At 41.7% G+C, this 8,838-nt stretch overlaps 1 protein-coding gene across 1 annotated transcript in view; it reads right to left on the bottom strand.

Annotated features, from left to right (window-relative positions):
- LOC122559310 overlaps positions 1-7,331 on the bottom strand; it is a 142,139-nt gene extending 134,808 nt beyond the window's left edge. The window contains exon 1 of the mRNA XM_043708669.1: positions 6,345-7,331. The gene's annotated coding sequence lies outside the window, so the exon portion shown is untranslated. The remainder of the gene's footprint in view (positions 1-6,344) is intronic.
- Positions 7,332-8,838: the final 1,507 nt, after the last annotated feature.

The following is an 8,838-nucleotide window of genomic DNA, read 5'->3' as shown; positions in this document are numbered from 1 at the left end:
GAGAGGAAGTCGTACGAGGCTAGGTTGAGAGTTCTCGGCCTTTTCTCGTTGGAACGGCGAAGGATGAGGGGTGACTTGATAGAGGTTTATAAGATGATCAGAGGCATAGATAGAGTAGACAGTCAGAAACTTTTTCCCCGGGCACAACCGAGTGTTACAAGGGGACATAAATTTAAGGTGAAGGGTGGAAGGTATAGGGGAGATGTCAGGGGTGGGTTCTTTACCCAGAGAGTGGTGGGGGCATGGAATGCGCTGCCTGTGGGAGTGGCAGAGTCAGAATCATTGGTGACCTTTAAGCGGCAATTGGATAGGTACATGGATGGGTGCTTAAGCTAGGACAAATGTTCGGCACAACATCGTGGGCCAAAGGGCCTGTTCTGTGCTGTATTGTTCTATGTTCTATGTGGGAGCAGCATTAGGCCATTCAGCCCATTGAGTCTGCTTCGCCATTTGATCTTGGCTGATATGCTCCTCACCCTCATTTTCCTGCCTTCAAGATAGAGTGAATATCTAAGGTATTTTCTCTAGGGTAGGGGAGTCCAAAACTAGAGGGCATAGTTTTAAGGTGAGAGGGGAAAGATTTAAAAAGAATCTGAGGGGTAACATTTTTATGCAGAGGGTGGTGTGTGTATGGAATGAGCTGCCAGAGGAAGTGGTGGAGACTGGTACAGTTACAACATTTAAAAGGCATCTGGATGGGTATATGAATAGGAAGAGTTTGGAGGGATATGGGCCAAGTGCTGGCAGGTGGGACTAGGTCAGACTGGGATGTATGGTCGGCGCAGATGAGTTGTACCTAAGAGTTTGTTTCCATGCTGTATGACTCTGATTCTATAATTGAGGCATTCAAGAGGGCACTGGATGGTTATTGTTATAGAAGTAGTCTACAAGGGTATGGCCACAATTTTTAAAAAATGGCTCTACATGATGATGTTTGTTTGAGGAGCTGGTACAGGTGCAATAGGCTGAATGATCTCCTTTTGCATCACAACATTTCTGAGATTCGGTGATGTTTAATAACAGTACTATCGCGAACTCCTCAGTTGTCTTTTTTTTCCAAACTCACGACCATCTAGAGGGGCATGGGCCGGAGACACATGGGGAACACTGCCACCTGCCCAGCTAGAGATGCCAATGTCTCTGCCTCTTTTCGTCAGTGCCTTTTGGATTTCACTTTCCTTTCAAAGCTTTCCAAACCGGAGAACAGATTTTCTGCCGCTCTTGATGCAACAAAACCGTGAACCCATCGAGAGGGAAAGGCTTTCTAATCCACATAGTGGACAAACCATCTCTCCCTCCACCACTACCACCCTGTTCACTGTTTCAGGGGCCTGGGATATGGTTCGAGGCTGTGCAGAGGCAGTAAGAACCAAATTATTCACAGATGGAAAAGGAATAAATTGGGAGTGCTGATGCGAAGCTGTTTTTTTTCAGCTCGTGATATGTGGGCAGCACATCAGTGGAGTTGTAATGGGGCCAGGTTTCTCTGAATGTTGGCACCTGGTAAGGTTTTTATCCTCCCAATTCAACTTGCAATTCTTCTGCACCCCCCAAATTCATTGCTAATAGTGTGACTGGGACAAATGGGGCACCTGATACCTTGGCAAATGATGGAACCAATGGTCTATTTATAACCAGTGAGGTTTAAGGATTGAGATTCAGAGGTAGATTGAAAAACAGTGGATTCAACTCAGCATTGCAGAAGGAGAAATAAATGGAGAGCAAGAAAATTTGGATTGGGAAACAGAAAATTGAAACAAAAAAAGTAGAGAACTTTAAACATTTCTAGCAACAAATTACAACTACCTGTAAGAATGAAGCTCCATAGATTTCCCATTCTGGGCTAGAGACGTTGAATGACCGTGTCAAACAGGAATTGCCTGATTAAAAAGGCAACAAACACAATTTTGTACAAGTTAAGAGATGCCGTTGGATTGTTTATTGGATAGAGTCAATCTCCAATGTTGGTTTAAAAACCAAAAAGAACTGTGGATGCTGTAAATGAGAAACAAAAACAGAAACTGCTGGAAAAACTCAGCAGGTCTGGCAGCATCTGTGGAGAGAAATCCGAGTTAGTGTTTCGGGTCAACTGACCCTTCCTCAGAAAGGGAAAAATAGCACAAATGCATTTAATGGAAAATCTGGATAAGGGAGAAAGCAATAAAATGATATATTCTTCTTCACCTAACCCTATAAAGGTAAGACCCAGGAGCAGGAGTAGGCCGTCTGGCCCTTCGAGCCTGCTCTGCCATTCAATAAGATCATGGCTGATCTTTTCATGGACTCAGTTCCACTTACCCACCCGCTCACCATGACCCTTAATTCCTCTACTGTTCAAAAATCTACCTATCTTTGCCTTAAAATCATTCAACGAAGCAGCTTCAAAGGTTTCACTGGGCTTGGAATTCCACAGACTCACAATTCTTTGGGTGAAGAAGTTCCTCCTTAACTCAGTCCTAAGATTCCTGATGAAGAGCTTATGTCCGAAATGTCGATTCTCCTGCTACTTGGATGCTGCCTGACCTGCTGTGCTTTTCTAGCTCCACTCTTGACTCTGATGTCCAATAGTTGCAGTCCTCACTTTTTCCTAAATCTGATCCCCCTTGTTTTGCCCTTTACTTCTAGTTTCACCTGCTAGTGGAAACAATCTCCCTGCTTCTATCTTATTTATCCCCTTCATCATTTCATATATTTCTCTAAGATCCTCCCTCTCATTCTACTAAATTCCAATGAGTATAGTCATAGTCTACTCAAGTTCTTCTCATAAGGCAAACCTTTCAAAACTGTGACCAACTTAGTGAACCTCCTCTGCAGCCCATCCAGTGCCAGTACATCCTTTCTCAAGTAAGGAGACCAAAACTGCATGCAGTATTCCAGGTGTGGCCTCCCCAGCACCCTACACAGCTGCAACATAACCTCCCTGCTTTTAAACTCTGAAGAGGTAACAGTTTGTCATCAAGCTTGAATGCATTTGCCAGATTATTGTGGGCGGCATGGTGGCACAGTGGTTAGCACTGCTGCCTCACAGCGCCAGGGACCTGGGTTCAATTCCCACCTCAGGCGACTCTGTGTGGAGTTTGCACATTCTCCCTGTGTCTGTGAGGGTTTCCTCCAGGTGTTCTGGTTTCCTCCCACAGTCCAAAGATGTGCAGGTTAGGTGAATTGGCCATGCTAAATTGCCCACAGTGCTAGGTGAAGGGGTAAATGTAGGGGAACGGGTCTGGGTGGGTTCCTCTTCGGCGGGTCGGTGTCGACTTGTTGGACTGAAGGGCCTGTTTCCACACTGTAAGTAATCTAATCTAAACTCATTGTAACATTTATTGGTTGACAATAGAAATGAATTGACTTCAAAGACAGAGGGCAAAACTACACAAGAATCGAATTTGGAAAACATTAACAATCATAAATTAGATGTTAAATATATCTCACAAGTGAAGAATTAGCTACCATTTCTTTTGAAGCTAGTATGTGGCAGTAGTAGGTTTGTTGGTAACCAGAAAATACTGCTTTAAAATAATTGACAAGAGAATCAAAAGGGAGATGAGAGGATTTTTAAAAATTCTGTAACAAATTGTCATGGTTTGGAATGCTGCCTGAAACTGTAGTGATAGCAGCTTTAAACTTGCAAAAGGGCATCAGATATATACTTGATAAAGAAAACTGGCAGGGTATAAAGGCAAACGAGTAGGACTATTTCAGCAACTCTTAAAATACAGCTGGCACAGCAGCGCTGATGACAGGTGGATTGTTTTTAGGCAGAGTTACTCCATTAGTTGTATAACACAGAAATGAAAAACTGGATTCAGAGATGAAATTTAATTGTTCCAATAAACAACCTCTGTCAAAACACTGAGAATTGTTGAACGAGATCAGTTTAAGCAAATGAAGGGAAGCTATGCAAAAGAGGATAAATGTGAATCCTGAAAATTTGAAATTAAAAACAGAGAATGATGCTTGATCCAACATGTGGCAAAGTTGGATCAATATTTTAGATAGAAACCCACAATAAATCATTCTTCTTTATTTACCTTTTGTTTTTCAGTTGCTTAGTGGAAACATTTATTACGTGTTTTTTTTGTGTTCCAAATGAACGTAATTGTCAGCAGAAACAAATTGTTCTGCTTCCAATTTGATTTCCTTGTTTTGTGACATTTGTTGTTTCTGCTAAATTAACAATCTGCTTTCTCTGCCAGTCTCTGGAATGTTTTGATGGCTGTCATGTGAGGGTCCAATAGCAATGAAATATATAAACACAACTACGGGAGCCAATCTGGGGCTAAAGGCTTTTAGTTTATGCAAATAGTTTTGATTAAGAGATCAGGTTTACAAAGACAATGTTTGGAAACATATCAGGAGTTTGAACGCTGAAGCATTTAAATGAAGTACATGATTATGCAAGAGGCTTTGGCATTTTCTTTTAAAGAAAGCAACTAGTATTTTGCCTTTCTAGACATTTTACAAAATTAATGTGCAGACGATTGCCACAGACTGATGGGGACAGCAGTAAAAATAACATACAGCATAGCTCTCAAAAGAATGATCTCAATAAGTGGCAGGACAGAATTCTCAATAATTATAAATCAAGGAGACCTCCTGGACCATAACAGACTGACAGATCTGGCACAGCATCAATCACTGTGGAATTTTCTCTTGGTCTCACCGAAGACCAATAATATTTGAATGGACAGACAAAGATGTCTGGACATGTTCAGCTCCCTGTAAGTAGGTCAGTCCATGCACTTTCATTGTAGTAAGATGAATAATAATTAAGGGGGGGGTTATTATTTGAAAATTACTTGCCAATTATTAACTCTTCAAGGACATTTGTATTATGAAATACGTAGGCAAAAGTGAGGACTGTAGATGCTGGAAACCAGAATTTAGATTAGAATGGTGCTGGAAAAGCACCACTACGTAGCTGATCAGCACATCGATTAGTTGACTTGCTCTGTTTTTAAAATAAGAGGCTCGTTGAGAAAATTGGTCCAATTAAATTGCATGATAAATGGGGCTGACAGTTTAGATGTAGTTTTTTTTCCCAATTTCAGGAGTCCACATAGAACATAGAAAGGTACAGCACAGAACAGGCCCTTTGGCCCATGATGTGCTGAGGTTCAATCCTAATGTAAAATATAATAACTGAACTTATGCTCCCCTCAATTCACTGCTGTCCATGTGCCTGTCCAGCAGTCGCTTAAATGTCACTAATAACTCTGCTTCCACCACCACCTCTGGTAACACATTCCATGCATTCACAACTCTCTGTGTAAAGAACCTACCTCTGACGTCTCCTCTATACCTTTTTCTGAATATATCATAAAACTATGACCCCTCATACCAGTCAATCCTGCCCTGGCGAAAGGTCTCTGGCTATTAACTATCTATTCCTCTCATTATCTTGTATAACTCGATCAGGTCTCTTCTCTTCCTCCTTCTCTACAGAGAGAAAAGTCTGAGTTTTCTTGATAACTTATTTGCATCCTCTCCAAAGCCTCTGTATCTTTTCTCTATTAGGGCGGCCTAATATTTGAACGATAATCATATAATCCAGTAAAATATTCAAGAGAAACCTCTTTTAAGAATATAGTTAAACCTGCCGCCCCAGTGATTTGTTCAAGTCCAAAATACATACATTTAAGGGGAAACTCGATAAATACACAAATGGAATGGGAGGCTACGCTGATAGGGTTCGATAAAATAAACAGCAAGGAAACTCTTGTAGAGTTTAAATACCAATGTGATAAGTTGAGCTAACAAATACAGGGCATGCTGGAGGAACTCAGTAGGTCTGGCAGCATCTGTGAAGAGACAAACAGTGTTAGCACTTTGAGTCTGGTATGATTCTGTTTCAGAAGTGAAGTTGAAGAATAATTATACGATATTTGAAACAGTACCTCTCCCCACAGATCCTGTCAGACTTGCCGAGTTTGTCCAGCATTCTCTGTGTTTGCTTCAGACTTCCATCATTCACAGCATTCTATCTTAATGGCAAGTTGAGCTGACTGATCCTTTGTTCTGCTGTAATGATAATGTAACAGCTTTTACTAGCTTTGAGATTTCTGTGTCTGATTGCAGCTTGTCTCACTGGTCTGTAAACATACTTAGTTCTGACCTATTTTCTGAAGGTGATTTTTAACAAAACCGGGAAGGTAGTCATGCATTTAAAACACCACCACACACGATCTCCCATAGTCTCCACCCTTTCTGGAGCTATTGGAAGCTGATGTTTTTAACATATTTCTATAGAATCCTAATGATACTCTTAGGATTTTTAGGACTCACCAGTAATTTTTACAAGAACACCTTTGCGGGATACAGTACAGAGTTTTAAGCATCAAACTTACCGGGTGAGGTGCTAGAACGGAACTAGTAGAGACCAAAGAGTTGAATAAATGGTTCCTTTATGAAGTTAGGAGGAACTGGAGATTGCCTCAATGGATGAGGCAATCTCTAACCCTTGGAGGTTGACTTCTCCCTGCTGACAGTAGATAATAAAAGCAAGAATTAAAATATCTTGTGCCTCGATCTTCCAGAAGATGGTGACATTTAAACTGATACCACCCAGTTAGCCCCCAGTTAAAACGGAGACCTGTTTTTGTAATATTCCCTCTACTGTCAGTCTCCGGAAACCATTTTATTCAATGGAAATAAAATCAGTTTGACTTTGGAAATTTCCAGCATTGGATTATTCCTTTTCTCAGCAAATGGATGAGAATATCAAGTTTTTGGTGTAAATTATTTTCTGCACAAGCACAATCAATCTGTCTTCAAAATTAGACAAAAAGAAACGTGAGCACATGAATATAAAAGTATGACCTGGTGAACATATTTTCGAAATTGCCATTTGAGTTTGTGAAGGGGCAGGCGAATGGAAGGTTTATTAGAAGGTACTTGAGAAACTTCTGGAATGACATAAATCATTTGCTGTTTGCCAAGTCCTAAGAAAAGTAATGTTGATCCCCAGATGCATTTGTTGTTGATCTGTGCCTGGTACTGTCAGCTCAGCTGTGTTGGTGTACAAAGCCTAGGGGAACAGAATTGCAATGAGGTCAATGCTTTTAACTGTATTTGTGCTCGGCATGCTTATTTCAGATTAGGAATGGCATTCTCTCTCTTCCAGTGAGAATCTAAAGGCTTGAACGTGGGTCGCAAGTGATCTGTCTCACCTGTTGACTGGAGAGCCACTCAGGTACCTAACCCAGGGATTAGCTAAACTTTTCCCTGGATCAAGGTCCCTGGTAGCAGATGTCTCACTTGTTCATGAATCAGCTCTTCACTGCTCAACAGCACCAGCAGAGAGTGGTAGTGGCCAGGCTTGGTAATGCAGCAATCCTGGGCTCAGACGCACTAATGGACAAATAAGGCCTCTCTCCAGGAGGGGTTCGCAGGGTTGGGGTCATCCTGGGTAAAGGTGGGATCAGCAGCAAGTGCAAAGGTCTCACACTCAGGGTAGTCTGACTTCTCCCTTGAACTGAGCAGGGTGCAAATACTCCAGCCCCAACACCACCAGCAGAAACCGGAGAAAGATTGTTTGTCAGGCTTTCTGCATGTGCCAAATTCCCTTTGCCCACTATTGGCTGAATATTGGCAGCAGTACACTCAGATCCTAAAATGGCCTGGTTAACAATTAGCTTTGGGGCGGTCAAAAGCCATCTTTCCCCAGCACGGACCAAATGTTGGTCCCCCACAGTCAGAAACCATGGAAGTCCGAATGGGGAATAAAGAAATGGCAACCAACTAAACAGACACTTTTGGTTCGGTGTTCACAAAGCGGGACACAAATAACACACCAGAAAGGCTGGGGAGCAGAAGGTTTAGTGAGAAAGAGGAACTGAAGGAAATCCGCATGACTAAAGAAGTGGTATTGGGAACAATGATGAGATTGAAGGTGGATAAATCTCCAAAAGCCGATAATCTATACTTAAGGAAGTGACCCTAGAAATAATGTAACACCACTGTTTATAATGAGTTGTAGACAATGCCCTGCTTTTCCTCTCTAAGTCAGTCTGATGTTGATAATGAGGACGATGCTAGAGTTTGTTATGAAGGTTTACAACATGGATTTATAAAAGGGAAACCATGCTTGACCAATCAACTTGAATTCTTCGAGAATGTAACTAGTAGAGTTGGTAAGGGGGAGCCAGTGGTTGCGGTCTGTTTAAACTTTCAGAAGACTTTGGTAAAAGTTGTATTTCGGAGATTAGCATGTAAACTTAAAAGCATATGGGATTGGGGTAGAAAAATGGACAGAAAACTGGTTGATAGACAGGAAACAAAGAGAAGGAATAAAATATTTTTTTTCTGAATGTCAGGCAGTGACTAGTGGGGTACCGTAGGGATCAGCACAATATAGATTAATGATTTAGGCGAGGGAACTAATTGTAATAGCAGACGACACAAAGCTGGATGTGACAGTGAACTGTGAGGAGGATGCAGAGATACTTCAATGTGACTTAGACAGGCTCAGTGAGTGGGCAAATGCATGATAGATAGTGTAGTGTGGATAAATGTGAGGTTTTGCATTCTGGGAGCAATAACAGGAATGTGTATTAATATCTGAATGGCTAGAAGTTGAGGGAGGGGAATGTTCAACTAGACCTGGGTGTCCTCATACACCAGTCACTGTAAGTAAGCATGCATGGGGATCAGGTCGTGAAGGAGGTAAATGATATGCTGGCCTTCATAGTGAGAGGATCTGAGCACAAGAGTGGGGTATCTTGCTGCAATTATACACAGACTTGGTGAGACCACACCTTGGATACTGTGCAGCTTTTGTCTCCTTATCTGAGGAAGCATGTTCCTACTATAGAAGGAGGGGTGCAGCAATGGTTTACCAGA

This window comes from Chiloscyllium plagiosum, chromosome 19, assembly GCF_004010195.1.
Source record: "Chiloscyllium plagiosum isolate BGI_BamShark_2017 chromosome 19, ASM401019v2, whole genome shotgun sequence".
Taxonomy (NCBI): domain Eukaryota; kingdom Metazoa; phylum Chordata; class Chondrichthyes; order Orectolobiformes; family Hemiscylliidae; genus Chiloscyllium; species Chiloscyllium plagiosum.
Note: the sequence above shows the minus strand (reverse complement) of the source record. Positions and strands in the feature narration are given on the sequence as shown.